This window comes from Schistocerca piceifrons, chromosome 1, assembly GCF_021461385.2.
Source record: "Schistocerca piceifrons isolate TAMUIC-IGC-003096 chromosome 1, iqSchPice1.1, whole genome shotgun sequence".
Lineage (NCBI taxonomy): Eukaryota > Metazoa > Arthropoda > Insecta > Orthoptera > Acrididae > Schistocerca > Schistocerca piceifrons.
The window spans coordinates 291,151,240-291,174,624 of record NC_060138.1 but is presented as its reverse complement, the minus strand read 5'-3'; the positions used below and the strand labels follow the sequence as shown (position 1 = coordinate 291,174,624).

Below are 23,385 nucleotides of genomic sequence, written 5' to 3'. Positions count from 1 at the left end.
GATTCTTTGGAGGTGCAATGTGTTTCAAAGCCGGCCGGTGTGGCCGCGCGGTTCTAAGCGCTTCAGTTTGGAACCGCATGACCGCTACGGTCGCAGGTTCGAATCCTGCCTCGGGCATGGATGTGTGTGATGTCCTTAGGTTAGTTAGGTTTAAGTAGTTCTAAGTTCTAGGGGACTGATGACCACTGATGTTAAATCCCATAGTGCTCAGAGCCATTTGAACCATTTTGTGTTTCAAACATGTGTTCTTTCCATGCTTCCTTTTTTTAGGAGAACCGAAAGAAGTCTGCCGTTACCATACATGGGGGTCATGGTCAACGTTCCAGAAATGGCACTTAGCCAAGAAGCCAAGCCCACAGGTGCCAGGATGCGGTCGGGTTTTGTCGTGCAGGAGACCCACTTAGCTGTCGTTTACAACGACGGCCAGTTTAAAAGCAGCGTCGTAGAGGTGTCCGGCACGGGTAGCTGAAGTACTTTCTAGCTCTAATTCCCATTGTATCACGTTATCGCTTTCTTTGGATCGTGGACATTTGGAGGCCACTCTTTTACAGATTCGAGGAAGCCAGTGAACACTATTCCACTAATTGTCAGGCTCTGAATCAATCTGGCGGCATCAGCTCTGTCACTGCATCTCCTACCTGGTAGTCGAAGTGAAGCGGGCCCGGAACCACCCTCTGCTGCCACTGACCACCTTTACAGCTCTACACTAACAACTCGTCTCTGTTACGGCTCTCAAATCCAATGGTGTCTGTTACAATATCGAATAATCTCTCTGCAGTTTAGATTTCGTTGTAAGGAAATACCGAACACTTTTCGGACCCTTTTGATATTGCCTACCTTGTTCATCTCTTGTCTGAAGTGATGATTTGCAGAAAAGATGGATCTCAGTATCAATTACATCATTATCAATTTTCACTCGTATTGCGTACCGATCGTTTGCTAATTTGTGGAATACAAATCGGACATTGCTATCACATTTTCCAACCCTTTCTTTATCAGTCTCTTGGATAGTCGATGATTTTATCTTATCATCTTTCTCACTTGCTCGATGCTGTACGTTCTTATATCTGTTGACTGTCGATCCCAACGTGGCACATCTTCACTATTTCCTCACGATTCCGAAAGTGTTTCAGACCTCGTAAACACAATTTGCGTTCAGTCTCTTTTAGTACACTTGTTCGAGCATGGAATGAATCTTCGTTGTGGCTTTCGCAATTTGTGATGGATAATTCACGTTATATTTTTTGCGATCCGTAATAGTAGTTTTCATGTTTAGTTTCAAGCACTGAGAAGATTGGGTTGGGTTGATTTGGGGGAAGAGACCAAACAGCGAGGTTATCGGTCTCATAGGATTAGGGAAGGATGGGGAAGGAAGTCGGCCGTGCCCTGTCAAAGGAACCATTCCGGCATTTGCCTAAAGCGATTTAGGGAAATTACAGAGAACCTAAATCAGGATGGCCGGACGTGGGATTGAACCGTCGTCCTCCCGAATGTGAGTCCAGTGTGCTAACCACTGCGCCACCTCGCTCGGTCCTCACTGAGAAGAATCGACGACATTATCACTTTCTTCATCGAATATGTAAGGAAATATTTGTTTAAATATTAAACTGTATAACATGTACGCTATTTATTATTTGTTCCACTGCAATATCTAAGCAATTTGCGATTTTGTTTCATGCGTGTATCGTCACCTTTGAAAACAAGGTATCTTCACATAATGGAGTAAACGACGTGTGGAAATCACTTGATTGTCATGTCATGTACTCTACCTGATCAAACGTATCTGGACACCCAAATGTAATGCAGATTCGACCACTAGATGAGAGGCGGACGCGCTAGTATAAAAGGAGACGGGGAGTGCCGTGTTATCATTAGAGAAGCAATACCAGAAGTATCTCACGGTCGCAAGAGTTCAGTAACTCCGAAGTGGACAAGTCATTGCATGTCACTTCAGTAACAAATCCCTCACGACATTTAAATCCTTCTAAAGCTACGCAAGTCGACTGTTGGTGATGCGAATGTAAAGCGAAAAAGTGGAGAAACAACCACAGCTGTAGCAAGACAGGCACGTCTCACATACTAGGGGATAGGCACCGTCTAGTATTGCAAGTGCAAGGGTTCCAGAGAGCTGCCAGCAATCAAGTTAGCCAAATGATTATGCCTAGCACGTTACAACAATGCGCACTTCTGCAGTCAGTGGTATGCGACACTTGACATGGTGCAAACAGGGGCGCCGCTGGACAGAGGATAACTACACTCATTCTCATAAATTAAGGATAATTGCAGAATGTGGTGCCACACAACGTGACACTACACAAAACTGGCGCTAGTAGCATAGGCACATGTGGAACACACACGGCACAGATCTGTAAGTCCACGGTATTGGTGATAAGTTTAGAAAACCGTCCCGAAACACATGTGCTACAAAACGCCACTGTTTCCTGCGCATGTATCCCAACAGCAACATGGGATATGATCACCATGCACACGTCCACAGGCCGCACAACGGGTTGGCATACTCTGGATCAGGTGGTCGAGCAGCTGCTGGGGTATAGCCTCCCATTGTTGCACCAGTGCATGTCGGAGTTCCTGAAGTGTCTTAGGGGTTTGAAGACGTGCAGCAATACGTCGACCAAGAGCATCCCAAACCTGCTCGATGGGTTTTAGGTCTGGAGAACAGGCAGGCCATTCGCTTGATATCTTCTGTTTCAAGGTACTCCTCCATGACGGCAGCTCGGTGGAGCCGTGCGTTATCATCCATCAGGAGGAAGGTGGGACCCACTGCACCCCTGAAAAGGCGATATACTGGTGCAAAATCAAGTCCCGACACACCTGACCTGTTACAGTTCCTCCGTCAAAAACATGCAGGAGTGAACGTGAACCAATCATAATCCCACCCCACATCATCAAACTACGACCTCCATACAGGTCCCTTTCAGGGACATTAAGGAGTTGATATCTGGTTCCTTGGTTCACGCCAGATGAAAACCCGGCGAGAATCACTGTTCAGACTATACCAGGACTCGTCAGTGATCATAACCTGGGACCACTGTTCCAATGTCCCTGTACTGTGTTCTTGACACCAGGCTTTACGGGCTCTCCTGTGACCAGGGGTCAGTGAAATGCACTTTGCAGGCCTCTGGGCGGATAAACCATGTCTGTTCAGTCATCTGAAGACGATGTGTCTGGAGACAACTGTCCCAGTGGCTGCGGTAAGGTCCCGAGGAAGGCTATCTGCAGTACTCCGTGGCCGTCTGCGGGCACTGATGGTGAGATATCGCTCTTCTTGTGGTGTTGTACACTGTGGACGTCCGGTACTGTAGTACCTGGACACGTTTCCTATCTGCTAGAATCGTTGCCATAATCTTGATATCACACTTTGTGGAACACGGAGGGCCCGTGCTACGACCTCCTGTGTTTGACCACCCTCCAGTCGCCCTAGTATTCTACCCCTCATAACGTCTTCAATATGTGCTCCTTGAGCCGTTTTCAACACACTGTCACCATTAGCACGTCTGAAAACGACTGCACACTTACTCGCTGCACCGTACTCTGACATGCACCAAAACAAAAAAAATGGTTCAAATGGCTCTGAGCACTATGGCACTTAACTTCTGAGGTCATTAGTCCCCTAAAACTTAGAACTACTTAAACCTAAATAACTTAAGGACATCACACACATCCACGCCCGAGGCAAGATTCGAACCTGTGACCGTAGCGGTTGCGTGGTGTCAGGCTGTAGCGCCTAGAACCGTTCGGCCACCCCGGCCGGCGCAGCAAAACACCTCTGCATATGTGGACTGCTGTCAACGCCACCGTGCGACGACCGCAGGTCAGATGCACCGCACGCTCATAACCCGAGGTGATTTAAACCCGAAAACCGCCCACCAGAGCGTTGTTTTACCATGTATCAGCATTATCCTTAATTTAAGAGCATGAGTGTAGAAAAGCGTAATTAGGAGTTATGAATCGCGCTATACCTGTGACAAGCCGAAGGAAGAGTATGTATTTGACGAGCGCCAGGAAAACAATACCTGCCATCATATATACTGCCAACAGTGAAGTACAAAGGAGGTAGTGTTGCATTATGGGCGTGTTTTTCGTTGGGCTGTTTTGGTCGAGGGAACCAAACAGCGAGGCCATCGGTCTCATTGGATTTGGGAAGGACGGGGCAGGAAGTCGGCCGTGCCCTTTCAAAGGAACCATCCCGGCATTTGCCTGGAGTGATTTAGAGAAATCAAGGAAAACCTAAATCAGGATGGCCGGACTCGGAATTGAACCGTCGTCGTCCCGATTGCCAGTCTAGTGTGCTAACCACTGCGTCACCTTGCTGGGTTTGTGTTTGTCGTAATTGGGGTGTGGTTTCCTTTTTGCGCTCAAGAAAACGCTGAATGTAGAAGGATATGAAAACATTTTTGCAGTATTGTGTACTGCATAAAATAGAGGAACAGTTTGGAAACGATGATTGAATCAGCATGTAAGCGTATCCTGTCATAAAGCAACATCTGTCAGTCAATGGTTTACGGATGGTTTATGGATAATAATATTCCTGAAATGGACTGTCCTGCACAGAGTCCGTATCTGAACGCAATGGAACATCTTTGGGATAAGTTTCTTCTCAGGTTTCGGCTCTTAAGACATTTAGACATGTCACTGAAAATGTTCACAGCAGCGTTCAAGTCCTCATAAAGGCAAAAGGACACACCTCGTACTAACGTTTATTTTGATAAGATACTGTACAACAATCAGCAAAATCCTCAGTTATACCAATACTATAAGTGTTAGGAAAAATCGATACATATTTTTCTCCATCCTGTATATTTACGCCACAGCCTGGCAAATTACAATTAAGAGGTACTGTAAGTCCCACAGACATGCATTTTTATTTATTTATTTATGTTTAAATCTTGAACATGACTGGATGTCGCTAATCAGGATAAAGTGAAATACAACCATACAGTCGCAGAAATGAATGGTTTATTCTGTAACTGGTTGGCTGTATTTAATTTGTTCCTCACAAACTTTTCTGTTGTGTGGGCATTGTATTGTTCGGTGCCAACTGGAGCTCGTATGATGAAGCTGTGGTTCGAAATGTACACTGACTTAGTATAAACGCTATTGATAAGGCAGTAGACGGATTTTATTATTAAGTTATTGTATAACCCCTAGAGTTTATTTGTTGTTGCTTCACACTATGACATGAGTCTTCGTATTCACAGTCATTTGTTCAACTTGGTGTGTTCCACACTACTTCTCTACCCATGTCTACACGCATGTTCACTTTTTAATCAACTTGATGGGATATAAACGGTTGGATGTCTTCCGTTTGAGGGGCCGTTGCTACAGACACTACTAACTGAAGGAGAGAATTCAATATATGCCGTGTATCTCGACACAGTTCGCGGCCTTGCCGGATGTAAACAACATCTGATACGCCGGCATGACGCTATACTGCTCGCTTCCTCTCCGTTGCCGTCAGGCAATATATCACTTGTGCTCTCCGAATAAGCAATGAGGAGACCACCATTTCGACTAACAAATGCGTATCGCTCCTCTCTTCGCTTGTTTAAAGTTTTATGTGATCTTTAGCACTATGATAGACTTAACACGCAATAGATATCGTAATTAGTCTCTCCTACTTTTTTTTCTACTTTCTATTACGTGTTATATCACACCCAAAAATTTCGTTTTGACCGATGATCTCTTTACATGATCATTCATTATTTTTGTTTTATTTTAGGGTACTGCTACATTTTATCTACTTACGTAAGACTTTTTGGTATGTGAAGTTTGAAGTCATAAAAGATTGTTTAGCTTTCTGCAGCACCCTGAGTCTTTAGCCCATTATTTCTAACTTAGTTTTTGTCAGAGCTGTTCTTGTAATGTAGTGTGCTTCGCGTGTGGTTCTCGAGAAACAACCATTGGGCCAGACACACGTACAAACACACACACACACACACATTTGCGGCGCGCGGGTGTATGTGTGTGTGTGTGTGTGAGTGTGTGAGTGTAAGCGTACACACAGCCCTCAGTTAACTGATATGATAAAAACAACGCGAAACCACTAGAATAATGCAGGTACACAAACGTTAAAGTGAAACGTTGACAATTTTTGTAAATCTGAAATGTGGAAGTAGATGCATGACAACACACTAAAAAGAAATAACAGAAAGGGCTATTCTCGAGTATGACAATGAATTTAAGCAATAACTTAAAAGCGACTGTGTTTCCTTCTCCAAATAATATTTCCGCTGATACGACAAGTATCGTCAGAAAGCGAAACATTCACAGGGAAACTAGCTCAGCTGCCAGACAGGTACACAATGCGTTCAAAAGTATCCGGACATCCCCAAAAATATACGTTTTTCGTATTAGGTGCATTGAGTTGCCACCTACTGCCAGGTACTCCATATCAGCGGCCTCAGTAGTCATTAGACATCGTGAGAAAGCAGAATGGGTCGCTCCGCGGAACTCCCGGACCTCGAACGTGTTCAGGTGATTGTGTGTCACTTGTGTCATACGTTTGTACTCGAGATTTCCACATTCCTAAACATCCCTAGGTCCACTGTTTCCCATGTGATAGTGAAGTGGAAGCGTGTAGGGACACGTACAGCACAAAAGCGTAGGCCGACCTCGTCTGTTGACGGACAGAGACCGCCGACAGCTGAAGAGAGTCGTAATGTGTAATAGACAGATATCTAACCAGACCATCACACAGGAATTCCAAACTGCATCAGGATCCACTGCACGTACTATGACAGTTCGGTGGGAGGTAATAAAAGTTGGATTTCAACGTCGAGCGGCTGCTCATTAGCCACACATCAAGCCGGTAAATGTCAAACGACGTAAGGAGAGTAAATATAGAACGACTGAATAGTGAAAAAAGTTGTGTGGAGTGATGATTCACGGTATACAATGTGGCGATCCGATGGCGGGGTGTGGGTACGGCGAATGCGCGGTGAACGTTATCTGCCAGCGGGTGTAGTGCCAACAATAAAATTCAAAGGTGATGGTGTTATGGTGTGGTCGAGTATTTCGTGGAGGGGGCTTGCACCCCTTGTTATATTGCGTGGCACTATTACATCACAGGCCTATACTCATGTTTTAAGCACCTTCTTGCTTCACACTGTTGAAGAGCAATTCGTGGATGGTGATTGCATCTTTCAACACGATCGAGCACCTGTTCATAATGCACGCGCTGTGGTGGAGTGGTTGCACGACAATAATATCCATGTAATGGACCGGCCTGCACAGAGTCCTGACCTGAGTCCTATAGAACCGTTTGGGATGTTTTGGAGCGCCGACTTCGTGCCAGGCCTCACCGACCGACCTCTCCTCAGTGCAGCACTCCGTGAAGAATGGGCTGCCATTCCCCAAGAAACCTTCCAGCACCTGATCGTATGCCTGCGAGAGTGGTAGCTGTCATTAAGGCTAAGGATGGGCCAGCACCGTATTGAATTCCAGCATTACCGATGGAGGGCACCACGAACGTATAAGTCATTTTCAGCCTGGTGTCCGGATACTTTTGATCAAATAGTGTAAGTTGACTCATGGTGGCCGGCCCGGGTGGCCGAGCGGTTCTATGCGCTTCAGTCCGGAACCGCGCGACTGCTACGTTCGCAGGTTCGAATCCTGCCTCGGGCATGGATGTGTGTGATGTCCTTGGGTTAGTTAAGTAGTTCTAAGTTCTAGGGGACTGGTGACCTCAGATGTTAAGTCCCACAGTGCTCAGAGCCATTTGAACCATTTTTTGACTCTTGGCGTTCTTTTCCTATCCTTGCTACTTGTACAACCAAGCAGACTGTCAAGTACCCATCACCAAAAAATTACCGTACAATTATACACTTGATAGCTTATTAAATGACTGGAGTTGTTTGAATTGTTCACCGAGCTACGCAGTAGCAAACCACATTAGAGTGCGTAGAGTATTGTTCGTAAAATAAGTAACGTAACTGTAAGTGCTTCTGTGGCACTTACGTGGAGAGACAGTATGTTCTGCTCTCCTGCCGTATGCTCACGCCGCTGACGACAAACTGCTTCTTACGAAAGCCTCATGTAAAGGTAGTCAACGACACACTACTACAAGGCACAAGGCACGCTCAACACTCGTATACCATGGCGCTCATCTTACCTGAATCGTGCTGAATTTGGTAAAGATCCGCTTGGAGGCCGTACTGCACCTAGGCCAACACCCACCACGATTATCCTAGAACTTGATATAACTCTTATTTCGGCGAGGTCAAATGGTCCTTTGTAAGTTCTCAATAATCTTATTGTTGTCACTTTGTTGAAAACCAGTGTTGTTCATTCGCAGCGACGATACACCGTGTTTTGTGGAGGAGGAGAGGAGAGGTGCGTTAATCAGTCTTCTGACTGGCTTAATGCGGCCCGCCGCGACTTCCTCACCTTGGCCAACATCTTTATCTCAGAGTGGATATTGCACCTAATGTCCTCAGCTGTTTGTTGGATACAGTTCAATCTCTGCCTTCCCCTACAATTTTTACCACCCACAGCTTCTTCTGGTACCTTGGAAGTTACTCCGCGGCGCCGTAACACATGTGTTATCGTTCTGTCATTTCCTCTTGTCATTGTTCTCCGTATGTTTCTTTCCTCGCCGATTCTACGGAAATTCCCCTCTTTTCTTATCTTATCAGTCCACAAAATTTTCGGCTTACTTCTGTAGCACATCATCATCATCATCAGCCTTCTGAAGGCTACTGTATGTTGTACCGTCCTTCACGTCATCCAGTATCTGAAATCTCTTCCTTCCTCGCTTCGTTTTCCCTTCTACATAGCCTTCTAAAGCTGTTTTTGTCAGTCCCTCATTATTTTTTAATATATACCCAATCCACTTTCTTTTTCTTCTTTTTATTACATCTAGTAACTATCTTTTCTCCCCACTCTTCTCAGTACCTCTTCATTTTTTACTCTGTCCATCCCACTTGTCCTTTCCATCCTCCACATTGTCTCCATCTCAAAAGCCTCCAGCCTTTCTCTGTCTTCCTTTCTCAAAGTCCATGTTTCAGCGCCATACAGAAGAACGCGCCATACAAAACATTTTATGAGCCATTCTCTGTCCACGTTGCTGCAGAAAATTCTCCTTTTCTTATAAAATGCCCCTTTTGCAATTGCCATCCTTGTTTTAACTTCTGTGCTGCACTTCCAGTCGGTATCTATCCCGCTCCCAAGGTACTTAAAATTTTGCACCTGTTCTAATTTTAGTCCATTCAGCTTAATTTTTATTTCTTTATTTCCTCCTAGTGCCAATACTTTTGTTTTCTTTGTGTTAATTTTCATTCGATAATTTTTTCCGTTAGCTTCAGTGGCAGATATGATACGCGAGTTGGGATGGAAGTCATTAAAGCAAAGACGTTTTTCGTCGCGGTGAGATCTATTTACGAAACTTCAGTCACCAACTTTCTCTTCCGAATGCGAAAATATTTTGTTGAGCCAAACCTGCATAGGTAGAAATGATCATCAAAATAAAATAAGAGAAATCAGAGCTCGAACAGAAAGGTTTAGGTGTTCGTTTTTCCCGCGCGCTGTTCGGGAGTGGAATGGTAGAGAGATAGTATGATTGTGGTTCGATGAACCCTCTGCCAAGCACTTAAAAGTGAATTGCAGAGTAGTCATGTAGATGTAGATGTAGATCCCGTAACTCTTTTTCCCCTGCAGCTAGAAGGACCATGTCATCAGCAAACCTCAAACACCCTGCTCTTTTTCCTCCAATTTCTACTCCTTTGTCATCTAATGAGCATTGGTCAATCATATTTTCCAAGTACAGGTTGGAAAGGATAGGTGATAATACTTGTCTTACTCCTTTTCCTAGTCCGATCCAGTTTGTACTTTCACCTCTCACTTTAACTGAGGCTTTTTGATTCAGATATAATAAGTTTATAAGTCTTCTGGTTTCCAGTCCACTCTCTTTTCCCTCATTATAGCCGCCAGTTTCTCCCAAGCCACATTGTCAAATACCTTTTCTAGATCGATGAAGCACATGTAGAGGTCTCTTCCTTTTTCAATAAACCTTTCTCCCAAGATTCGTAGGAGGCCTATTGCATCTCTGGTGCCCGTATTCTCTCTAAAGCCAAACTGCTCCTCGCCAAGATTCTTCTCCATTACTTTATCAAGTCTCTTATTAATTATTCTTAACATCATTTTGGCTGCATGTGAAATGATACTGATTGTCCTGTGCTCGCTGCATTTCTTCGTTCCTTGTTTTTTCGGTAATAGAATCATTACTGTTGTCAGAAAGTCCTCAGGTCGTTCACCAGTGTCATATTTTTTATTGCATAACCTCAATATTTCTCTTATTCCATCTTGGTTCAAGCATTTTAATATTTCTCTCGGTATCGTATCTGCACCTACTGCTTTGCCATTTTTCATTACAGCTATGGTAGACTTTACTTCTTCCATTATGTTGGTTGGTCCTTTCTCGTCATCACTTACACTGTTGAGTGATTCAAGTTCCAGAGTTTCTGGTTTGAGATCTGTGTCTTATAGTTCTTTTAGATATTCTTTCTATCTCTGGAGGACATCGTCACGATCTTTGTACACTGGCTCTCCGTCTTTACTCAAAATTTCCATACTAGTACTTCCTGCTCTGCTTTGATCCCATGTCATAGTCTTTACTCTATTGTATAGTAAGCCGTATCTTCCCTTCCTGTCCAGTTCTTCATTCCTCTTTTAGCCATTTTTTCCTAGCCCACTCTGTTTCTCTTCGCAGTTCATTATTTAACCTTCGGTACACCTTTCTTGCATCTTCAGTGTTCTTTTCCTCTCTCCTCCACCTTGGAAATCATTTCTTGTGCGATCCATGGTTTTTTTGCCCTTTTCCCTTTTACATGTCCTACATTTTGCTGTCCTGCTTTATTGATTCCTTCTTTCAGCACATTCCAGTACTCATTGACATTATCAGGTGGTTCTTTGTCTCGTAATGTGTTTAGAAACTCAAGTGACAGCATGTCTGTAATTTGTTCTTTGTTGGATTTTATCTTCTCAAGATCCCGCTTCTTCACCATGGTCGCTTTCTTCAGTTTTTTCATGCTTATTTCTATTTCCGCCATAAGTAAGTTGTGGTCGCTGTTAATATCTACACCTGGTAATGTGCAGATGAATTCCTGTATCTTTGTACTACCAGTATAAAATCGATTTGGTTTCTGTATTTATCCCCTGTGACGTCACATGTGCTGGACTGCTGTTGATATTGCCCGTCAATACCTTATAAACTTTTAGTCTTGTTTTTCACTTTCTCTGGGCATAGCAATAACATCAACGAGCCGTATCGTTGACATGTCCACCTCCACACTTGAGTGGCCACCGTGGAAGTGCAAAGGAGCCCGGATTCGATACCTGGCTGGATTGGAAAGTTTCTCCGTTCTTGGACTGTATGTTGCGTTGTCTACATCATCGTTTCATCCTCATCGACAGGCAAGTCGCCGACGTGGCGTCAACTACAAAGGCTTGCACCAGGCAAGCGGTCTATCTGAGGAGAGGTCCTAGCCACACACACATTTCCTTTCATAACTGATGTCCTTTCACCTCGAATCTTAGTCCCACTCCAGAACTTTTCTTTTATTCCTGCCATTGGTTCTTCGATGATCAGAGTGAGCAGTACGGGAGTGGGGGGGGGGGGGGGGGGGAGGGGGGCAAGAGACTGCTTCCCTCTCTTAAACCCCTTTTAATCCAAGTATTTCGTTGTTGATCATCCATTCTTACTGCTGCCTCTTGATTTTGGTACGTATTGCATACTACCCGTTTCTCTTTACACCTGTTTCTTTTTTTTAAGATTTTGAAACAACCTGCGCCATTTCACATTGTCGAACTCCTTTTCTGCGTCGACAATCCTATGAACGCGTCTTGATTTTCGTCGTAACTGCCTCTCTGATGCCTTTGCCTTTGCTGTTACATATAACAGATCTTCAGTTTTCTTTTTTATTATTCTGATTATTATTTTTATTACCAGCTTTGATGCATAAGCTGTTAAGCTGATTGTGCGATAGTTTTCGCACTTATCTCCCTTGCCATCTTCAGGATTAGGGTAATAAGTTTCTTTCGAAAATGTGATGGTATGTCTCCAGACTCACAGATTCTACATCATATTAGTGGTGATGATTAACCAGCTTCTTCTGTTTTGAAAGTGTTCCATACATGCAAAAATTGTAATATCATCCCTTATGTCAGATTCACAATAATTTTAAAAAAGAAGCAATAACACCTATAGATTCACATGCATGGTATTTAAAGGTATGCCACGCAATATTTCTCAGAATATATTCCATATTTGTATTTAATAACGTGTGATATATAAGTGTGTCGATCTGTACAACTTGTCGTTGTGATGTCGTCCAAAAAGTTGTCTGATGCAACTCTCCACATTAATCTTGGCCATGCAGTTTTTTGATTTCAGTCCAAGTAAAAGATAGAAAAGATAAATGAGAAGAATACTGCAATAGATTTCGAATGCTGCTTCACAATGATTTGCTGATATACAATGACATTTATCTACAATTCTTGACATTTTTCCTTTCTTCCTCTTCTTGTCATCTTCTATAAACGTGCGGTAGGAATAGCAAATAACGATTCAAGTGAGGCATGAGAGACCAAACTTGTTTTCAGAATTACATTCGGCCATGGGAAATGTGGGAAGCAAAAGTTTATTCAATGTGGAATGCGGAAAACTGTTCCCATCAATAATTCTTTTCTAGTAAATAATGGGAGAAGAAAAACAAGAAGATAAACATTAAAGTCATCGTATCACCAATCTTAAATCATATTCCTTATTTGTTAGCTGTAATCATATATCCAAAAATAAAAAGTATAACTTAAAAGTTAATGGTTAACTGTTAGTTTCACAGCGGAAAAAGAAGATTTTTGTATGCAGTTACAAAGGTGGCTTGAAAATATTGGATTCGTCCGTTGTTGTTTTTAGATCTACAGGAAAGGTGAGGAACGCAAAATTGAATAAGATAAAATAGTAATCAACTTTAATGAGGAATGAGTAATTTACGGTGCATACTACAAAAGTTTATTACAATAAAACAAAAAATTAAGAAAGAAAAATAGTTAACATGGGAAAAGTAAGGTAGAGATATTCAAAACTTATCACATTGTTCAGTTTTATACAAAATGGTGGAGTAAGAGAGGACAGGAATAAAAATGGAAAGCAGAAATACAAATCTATGGAATTTTGATGAACTTAAAGCAAATATAATTGAAAGAAAGGAAAATTTAGAGAAGGTTCAAAAATGGCTCTGAGCACTATGGGACTTAACAGCTGAGGTCATCAGTCCCCTAGAACTTAGAACTACTTAAACCTAACTAACCTAAGGACATCACACAGCCATGCCCGAGGAAGGATTCGAACCTGCGACCATAGCGGTCGCAAGGTTCCCGACTGTAGCGCCTAGAACCGCTCGGCCACTTCGGCCGGCTTTAGAGAAGGAATTCAAAAGAATGGTAAATCGGGTTAATAAAGACATTAACTGAAGGATAAAGAAGGAAATACAGAAATTATGATTGACGGTACGGGATGGGATAGTAACGTGAAACACCAAAGCAGGGAGAGAGGTAGTACATGAAAAGCATTTTGCTATTAAGAAAGACTTCGGCTGAAAGATAAAGAAGGAAAAACAGAAATTATGGATGATGGTACAAGATGGGATAGTAGCGCGCAACACAAAAACAAGGAGAGAGGTAGTAGATGTAATCGCATTTTGCTATTAATGAAAGACATGACAGGCGGCTATCAGACTAAAAACACCAGAAAGAGCATAGTAGATCTGTTGATGCAACCACACTTCAGATAACAAAATCTGTTGGGGTCAAATACTAAGCTAGGTATAAAGGTGTTTCATAACATTCCGAATGCATCAGCAGAATAGCAAAACATCTTCTCTAAGAAGAAGAGCAAAGAAACGTTTGAAATGTTCATAAGAAGCATTAAAAACACTTACACGTTACAAATATAGCGTTAACTGCGAGGGCAAGGAGAACACGACCCGGGCTGGCAGCGGCATACAGTATCTTTTTAGGTAAAAAAAAAACACTGTTGTTCGATGCGTCTCCTTTTAGGGAAATACACTTCACTCAGTTTTTTTTCCACTGTGTAGATTCCATCCCAGAACTGCAAAATTACCAAAGTCTGATGACGCAACCCAAGATATGAGTCAGAACGATAAGAAGCCATAAGGAAACACTACTAAATTCGAGTTTATGTTTACTGTTCCATCTTATCGCATAAAAATGTGTGTAGACCTAAATATAATCACACTGGCATAGTTAAGGACAGCCGACGGCTCACAGGCTTCTAGGAGCTTCTTGTAACACAGCTACAATTCACCGCTTCTTATTTTTCACTTTTCTCATTTCTTCAGACTGGCCTTAAACTTTAGTTGAAATTACTGAGCTTTTGAACTTATATTGTTAAATATAAACTCAGGGTGCAAGTACAACAGCGGAAATGACAAACACGTAGCTCTAAAACGGTCGTGTGCAAAAGCCTTATCCGCGTGGGGCACCGGTTGAGGCTATTAAGCCAGTTGCCGTGCTGTTGGCATAGTGGAAGCCAGGTACTGAGCACGGAAACTCTGAACCCAAAAAGTGTAACCCTCTTAGTGAACGTTCCAAAGAGGAAAGCGAACACAATCCTGACAGACAGCTACATTTCATTATGATGGTACTGCAAGTCTGTGGGAGGTTAGTAAACCGTTCAAATAAAAACTGCCCAACAGGATGGACATGATGAGTCTGCTGTGTACAAGTGTTGCTACTGCTGAAGGTGATCCGAGGTGAGATGGGGGGGGGGGGGGGGCAGTCACTTAAGGACGAGTCAAAATTAGAATATCAAAATCTTGAATGCTTATTTATTAAATGGCCTGTTTATATTCGTTTAAATATATAAATTTAGTAAAAATACTGCTCTGCACTGTTATGTATCATCTCTCGTGCACAAAGTGAATCAAATTAAAATACTGCTTTGACCGGCAATACGCACAGATGGGGTTAGTAACGGTCAGAGAAATCTTTATAGAATTAAGTTTAAGGAATAAATGTTACATGGTCGCAAACATCTAAAAATACAAATGTAAGAAACCAACTCTCAAATCGAGAAGAATGCGTGCACAATCATATTTATACTAAATACTATGGAATCTAAGGAATATGAAACTAACAAAAATAATAGAATGGCGAAATATGAATCAGTGACTGTTTCCTACTTACACTGCAGTTGTCTATACAAAAAAATCACACTTACAGTAGTCTAGTTCATCTGAATGTTCCCATAAACAACAGATTGTAAACTAGTACCATATTTCGTCCTCCTTTCTATAGTCTACACAAACTAAACAGTTTTCCCTTCCAATTTTAATGTTGTCGTCCGAATTGTCATTGCACAGACTGTCAGTGTCAGCCTCCGATGCAGTATCACGAAATGCATCAGCTATATTCTTCCTAAGACCTACTATTTTATTGTGAACGACTGGTTTCCTCTTCTGTAAAGCCTTCTATTTCTCTTTGTCTACCTTTCGCGTCTACTTTGCCCTTTTTTTTTCAATATTTTCTTCATTGAGGTCTCAGGATTAGAGAGTGCTGCCGTTTCTGTCATTTTCTATTCCTCGGGGTGTTGCTAGCACCTCAAATTAGAGATATATCTGCAGATCAGTTTCTTTTGCTGTAAGCTGTTGCATCCTGAGTGTTATTTGAGTTGCTGGATGTTTCACCCAGAAGATCATAGAATGTGGACATTTCTTCCTTAATTCTTCCTTAAATCTTCCTCAAATCCGGCTCACGATAATTTCCTAACAGAAATGGTGGTATTCCTCTTCAGAAAACTCTCTCACTAACTTCTAACAGCCAGACGCACAACCGAGTTGAAATTATTATGTTCCTTTCTGAAAATTCATATGCAGCTGTTCTAAGATTTAGAGAATTTGCGACCCATTCTAGGGGCCTACTCCATTACCTTCTTTATCCTCTCCTGGAGAGTGCATCTTGCAGCTGCTCTTGTGTTCACGTGGCCTTACTGGAAATTCTTTTACAATTTCTCGCCACCTAATTGAGAGTAAAATCAAAATTATTATTATGTGGGGCAATGCTGGTCATGTTGGCCGCCATAATCTCCGCCTACAAGTCATTATACACTCCTGGAAATTGAAATAAGAACACCGTGAATTCATTGTCCCAGGAAGGGGAAACTTTATTGACACATTCCTGGGGTCAGATACATCACATGATCACACTGACAGAACCACAGGCACATAGACACAGGCAACAGAGCATGCACTATGTCGGCACTAGTACAGTGTATATCCACCTTTCGCAGCAATGCAGGCTGCTATTCTCCCATGGAGACGATCATAGAGATGCTGGATATAGTCCTGTGGAACGGCTTGCCATGCCATTTCCACCTGGCGCCTTAGTTGGACCAGCGTTCGTGCTGGACGTGCAGACCGCGTGAGACGACGCTTCATCCAGTCCCAAACATGCTCAATGGGGGACAGATCCGGAGATCTTGCTGGCCAGGGTAGTTGACTTACACCTTCTAGAGCACGTTGGGTGGCACGGGATACATGCGGACGTGCATTGTCCTGTTGGAACAGCAAGTTCCCTTGCCGGTCTAGGAATGGTAGAACGATGGGTTCGATGACGGTTTGGATGTACCGTGCACTATTCAGTGTCCCCTCGACGATCACCAGTGGTGTACGGCCAGTGTAGGAGATCGCTCCCCACACCATGATGCCGGGTGTTGGCCCTGTGTGCCTCGGTCGTATGCAGTCCTGATTGTGGCGCTCACCTGCACGGCGCCAAACACGCATACGACCATCATTGGCACCAAGGCAGAAGCGACTCTCATCGCTGAAGACGACACGTCTCCATTCGTCCCTCCATTCACGCCTGTCGCGACACCACTGGAGGCGGGCTGCACGATGTTGGGGCGTGAGCGGAAGACGGCCTAACGGTGTGCGGGACCGTAGCCCAGCTTCATGGAGACGGTTGCGAATGGTCCTCGCCGATACCCCAGGAGCAACAGTGTCCCTAATTTGCTGGGAAGTGGCGGTGCGGTCCCCTACGGCACTGCGTAGGATCCTACGGTCTTGGCGTGCATCCGTGCGTCGCTGCGGTCCGGTCCCAGGTCGACGGGCACGTGCACCTTCCGCCGACCACTGGCGACAACATCGATGTACTGTGGAGACCTCACGCCCCACGTGTTGAGCAATTCGGCGGTACGTCCACCCGGCCTCCCGCATGCCCACTATACGCCCTCGCTCAAAGTCCATAAACTGCACATACGGTTCACGTCCACGCTGTCGCGGCATGCTACCAGTGTTAAAGACTGCGATGGAGCTCCGTATGCCACGGCAAACTGGCTGACACTGACGGCGGCGGTGCACAAATGCTGCGCAGCTAGCGCCATTCGACGGCCAACAACACGGTTCCTGGTGTGTCCGCTGTGCCGTGCGTGTGATCATTGCTTGTACAGCCCTCTCGCAGTGTCCGGAGCAAGTATGGTGGGTCTGACACACCGGTGTCAATGTGTTCTATTTTCCATTTCCAGGAGTGTATATATTACAAATTAGTCGAAACATTGCAGTTCAGATTACAAATTACTCTGTCACATTGATCTCCTATATGTAGTAGAGTTATGTATGACAAGTATTCTACAAAACTAGTAAGAACACTCACACTTACCTCAGTTAAATCACACAGGTACAATTATATGAAAATTGCTGAAACCTTTAAGAATTGTCTTGCTTCTAAGTGGCACCAGCAGACAATGGTTCACAGAGTTGAGTTAGTTCCTACTGTTGTTCTGTAGCTGGCAGCACCAACCAGAGCGATTCAGAGCGAATTTTTTATTACGATATCAAGTGGATAGCATTGTCTGTATGACTGGGATTTCCCCATCTCCCCTACATGCTCGTCCTCCTGATTTCGGACTATAACGGTATACAGATTCACTAATAGCTCTGATTCGTCTTTGCTAATGGAGAACATTCTGCCACGAGTTCACTTATGGTCTTTCCAAGCCCAAATTCGACTAGCGGAGCGCAAATTTTTGTAGTATGTTAGGAAACGACATACAGGACAAGTCCTAGACATCACAGTGTTGCGAGACATAGCTTACGAAGATGCAACAGCCCTGATGAACAGTGCGGGATACACAAAGTACGTCGGTCGGCCCACTCTGTTGTCTTCTCTTTGACATCACAGAGATATTATGTCCAAGCTGGGCAGTGCCCGTACTCACAGCTCTAGCGTAATACATCGCACACACTACTAGTCCACTCGCAAAGCGGCCACAATCACAGAGCTACTGTCCAATGATCATGATGGAAACCCATCTCATACGGCATACTTTACCGGCAATATCACTCGAATAAGTACGTATCTACAGACCTGTCCACCGCAGAGAGAATCGTTAAGGGAGTTCCTCTAGTATGATCTGTATAACCAGCAGTATCCTGTGACATTACTCATTGATAGGATCATTACGGAAGGGCGTCTAATAAGGATGTTCTGTTAGTGACTAGTATTACTCGAATAATAGCGACCTGTCGAGTAAATCATTATCGGGGCTCATCTAGTCCTGGCAGTCAAAGAGAGAAAGAGAGAGATAGACTTACGTAGTAGTGTTGGCGGTGGGTGACCCTGAGTGTGCATGTAGTGTGGTATCATGTTTCTAATATACGTGGGAGAAAAACACAGTGCTGGCACATTGTAACGGTTGCACTGCGAGAGACTGTTAGTAGAGCCTTTGCTTGTGAGTGGACTGCAGTGTTGGAGAGAGAGAGAGAGAGAGAGAGAGAGAGAGAGAGAGAGAGAGAGATAGGAGGATTAGAGTTGCATCTTGTGATGATGTGTTTAGGCCGTGCTATGTGCCAGCAATAATTTTTTATATTATTTTTCATTTATGGAGAGATATCTTGTAATTTCATTCAGAAGACCTCAAAAGGTACTATATTAGCGCATTTTTCGAGACATCAAAGCATAATACCTAATTTGGTCAGGCATTTAGAGCTGCAGAGTTTTATGATAATATAACAATGTGTGATTTACTGATTGTTCTTCAAAGGTGGATAGCATACGTGTTTGTAAGAAAGTAAAGAGATTTTGTTCAGGTTTTTCCTTATTCATGTAAATTAAATTTTTAATATTTCAAGTGTTAAAATATCTCATCTTAGTGATGTAAGGTTCTGTTAATACAGTTACTTTATTGTTTTTCCATCAATCAGCATTCGTCTCTTTATTTCAAGTTTCACATATATAATTTGCTTTCCCAAGGTTCTCAGTAACAGAATTCCAATTGACAGTAATCACTGCAGTAATGAGATTTATTAGCAAAGAAGTTTTTTGGATGTGTCTACAGTTTCACGCACGCATTGCATAATGCGTTGCTGGTAGTTTGAAGTTTTATTTTTTAACTAGCATAGCAGCAGCTGCTGCAATAGTTTGGAGATAGCAGCAGCACAGCATTTATTCATTGCGCAAACAGGTAGACCATTTATTGTTTACGTGTGATACAATAAACATTTAAAAAGTGACATACTTTACAGGTAGGGCATTTTTGGTAATTATTTATGTTTCATATTTTTCTCGCAGTCAGATTGCTTGTGTTATTTTTAACAGGACAGTTTAATTTAACAGAACAGACTGTACTCTCGTCACGAGCATTGTAGTACATAATTTGTTGTTGCATTTCTGATTAGCTTTTGCATTGCTGATCACTTTTCACGAATTACGAGATTAATTACTAGCTTAAATACGAACTTAACTGTTTCTTTATCACGAGTTTAACTTCACATTACTACACATACAAAATACCAGTAAATATAACTATACATTACCATACAACAGTTTGTGGCAGAACTTGACGAGAAGAAGGGATCGGTTGGTAGGACATGTTCTGAGGCATCAAGGGCTCACAAATTTAGCATTGGAGGGCAGCGTGGAGGGTAAAAATCGTAGAGGGAGACCAAGAGATGAATAGACTAAGCAGATTCAGAAGGATGTAGGTTGCAGTAAGTACTGGGAGATTAGGAAGCTTCCACAGGATAGAGTAGCATGGAGAGCTGCATCAAACCAATCTCAGGACTGTAGACAACAACAACAACAACAACAACAACCATACAACAACAAAAATTAATTAGCCACTTTCAGCATAGCTTCTTGTGCAGCTCAAGGGATCCACTGTACTTAAAGCCCCATTCGGCAGCACCGACTCCCTCATTTCGTGATATATTGTGGGAGGTCTGGAATTTATCCAGGACATTGGCGCTCGGACTGGTGATCACGGAGTCGGCATAACCACCACCCCTCCTGCTCCTGTTTCAGGCTAAACACTGGTGGTGGAAGTTTTTCCCCTGCCATATTTAGAACTGGCTACATCTGTGTCGAGCACCACCGCATGGGGATGCGTGAGCAACCTCGGCCATGGAGTTGAATAGCGCGACCAGCGATATCCCTCGACTAATTTCGACATCATCAGACCTATTCCTTATCGAGTAAATCGTAACTGTAGCTAGTTATTCTCCTATTCATTACCAGCAATCTGTTTCCTATGCATCGTCGACTGTTTTTGATTATTCTGTCTTCGAAGGGATCGATGACCACACACCAACGATCATCATCATCATCAGGTCGCTACCGAAGATGACATTCGTTACCATCAAGATGGTCTCTATTCTCGCTTGCAGTATGTGTACAACGTACTATAATGCGCAAATGAAATTTTATTCACGTTTTAGCATACCTTCAAGTTATTAATACTATCTCTCTGACGGATTAAAACCGTGTCCTGGAGCTGGACTCGCTGTTCTGCGGAAAACAAATGAAAAACGCTGGTCGAGTTTTGAGCCCCAGTTCGACACAATTTCAACCTATCAGTGATTACCACGACAGCATCAAAACTATCACCGACTGAAATGTTAATTGTATATTAAATAGGTGAGAACTTCAATAAGAAAAAAATATTATAGTTAAACAGAGAAACCAGACCCAGCACGACAAACTTAACATAAAACTGGGCAACTTCGTGACTGAGGTACTACTTTCTGACAATCTATATCTTCTTATGCACTGTAGGTCGCCGTAACATTCAACAGATAGCTCTGCTACAGTGTGTTCTTCCATAATGCCGCCAGTAGAGGTGGTAACTACAAGCACATGAACACACTTGACTGGTCACAAGCCCAGTTTATAGGTGAAAAACATGTTTGCGGTTTTCTCGGAAACTTCCTTCTACTGTCGATAGCTTTGAACAGCTGACTGAGCCTGTATAAGAGTTAAATTTTACTATAATTTTGTTCAGCCACTTTTGCCGAGCGGTTCTAGGCGCTTCAGTCTGCAACCACGCGACCGCTACGGTCGCAGGTTCGAATCCTGCTTCGGGCATGGCTGTGTGTGATGTCCTTAGGTTAGTTCAGTTTAGGGGACTGATGACGTCAGATGTTGAGTCCGATAGTGCTCAAAGCCATCTGAACCATTTGTTCAACCACTGGTGAGCGAAGAAAGCAAATGCCTTTTGTTATAGGGGTAACTTCGTGGCAGCACATCAAGCCTCGTTAGTGAAATTAGGGAAAGTTTTGAATGGTTTAGTAGAAAAGTTAAAGGTTTATTTTTCAATGTATATACAAGATACATTTGATCAAAATATTGTATTAAATGTCAGTAGTTTGTATTTTCTCATACTACTAAACTTGGAAGAAAGTGTCACACAGTATGAACTAATTACGTTACTTGGGGAATATTGCATTAAATGTGTTATGATGTGTGTCTTTTTTTCATGCAGTTCCACTGAACTGATACTTAAATCAGTGTGTAATATTTTGTTTTCTTACCTCGTTTAATGCAGTTGAGGACATTTCTTCCTATCAATGATTCAATGGTGGTAGGCCTATAATCATTTGGATTTCAGAAAATTTTTAAAATAAATCCCGCCAAACTGTCAAAATTTGTGACGTATATTTTCTGTGAGTAGGTGAAACAAAACTCATAAAACTGGGTAATTTCTAACGAGCTCATAAATGCGTGTCGTAAAGAATCGGTAGATCAGCTCATGCATGTGGCAGATTAATTTAAATCTACTTTCCCTGTTTTAGACTTCATGTCACAATCTTGTCCCGAGCTGTGGGGCTAGGGGAAGGGGGAGGGGGCACTTTGTACAACTAATATTACAAATCTAAATATTTCACTGCACACAAAAAAACTTTATTGCCATCGAAATTAAACAATAAAATTTAGAAAATGCCCTTTAGGTGGAAATTAAATTTCGCAATACATGCTTATTTTAAAAGATTACGTTACACAAATTTTTGAATGTGTAATACAGTTTCCCAGTTTTAAGGTATGACAGTCACGTCTCACATTGTTATGCAGAAAGAAAGAAATAAGTCGTTGTGCCGCCGCCTTATAATTACCAGTATTCGTAACACTAGCAGCAGAAAAACAGTAGCCAAGGACGCACAGCAGAGGAAAAACTCAGCCGGCCGTCTGTGCTATCAGCAGCTGCTGGGTCGCGATGACCTCAGACCATCACAAGAAGCGCGCGCGTCGCTGCCTTGTGCGCGACTTACTTTGCAGTGGCGGTGGCGGAGACGGAGGCTCTGACGGGAGCAGGCGAGGTAGCCAGGAGCTCCCTGGAGACAAGCGCGGAGGCCGCCGGTGGCAAAGTGTGGCGTAGCGAGAGCTGAGCCTTCCTGCATGAGCGAGTACGAGCACTAACTGTAAAGGGGGCAGCAACGTCGCTCACCAATCACACTGTTAAACGCCTCTCCAGGCTACTTCCCGATAACGTCATGCAGAGGGCCGTCCTCTGTAGCGTCCGCGGTGGACGCGTGCCGAGTTTCCGCTTTGGCGCTCAGACTCGCCGCAACTTCTGCTACGTCCGCCTCAGCCACTACTGTCAGGACAGCCAGACGACGCTGCAGAGCGCAAGTTGGTCACACTGGAACAAGTACATCGACATCTAGATACATATTCCGCAATCCACCATACGGTGCGTGGCGGAGGGTACCTCGTACCACAACTAGCATCTTCTCTCCCTGTTCCACTCCCAAACAGAACGAGGGAAAAACGACTGCCTATATGCCTCTGCACGAGCCCTAATCTCTCTTATCTTATCTTTGTGGTCTTTCCGCGAAATATAAGTTGGCGGCAGTAAAACTGTACTGCAGTCAGCCTCAAATGCTGGTTCTCTAAATTTCCTCGGTAGCGATTCACGAAAAGAACGCCTTCTTTCCTCCAGAGACTCCCACCCGAGTTCCTGAAGCATTTCCGTAACACTCGCGTGATGATCAAACCTACCAGTAACAAACCTAGCAGCCCGCCTCTGAATTGCTTCTATGTCCTCTCTCAATCCGACCTGATAGGGATCCCAAACGCTCG

The 23,385-nt window shown here is 43.3% G+C and overlaps 1 protein-coding gene across 1 annotated transcript in view; it reads right to left on the bottom strand.

Annotated features, from left to right (window-relative positions):
* LOC124798739 overlaps window positions 1-22,733 on the bottom strand; it is an 84,731-nt gene extending 61,998 nt beyond the window's left edge. Inside the window, exon 1 of the mRNA XM_047262270.1 lies at window positions 22,575-22,733. The gene's annotated coding sequence lies outside the window, so the exon portion shown is untranslated. The remainder of the gene's footprint in view (window positions 1-22,574) is intronic.
* Window positions 22,734-23,385: the final 652 nt, after the last annotated feature.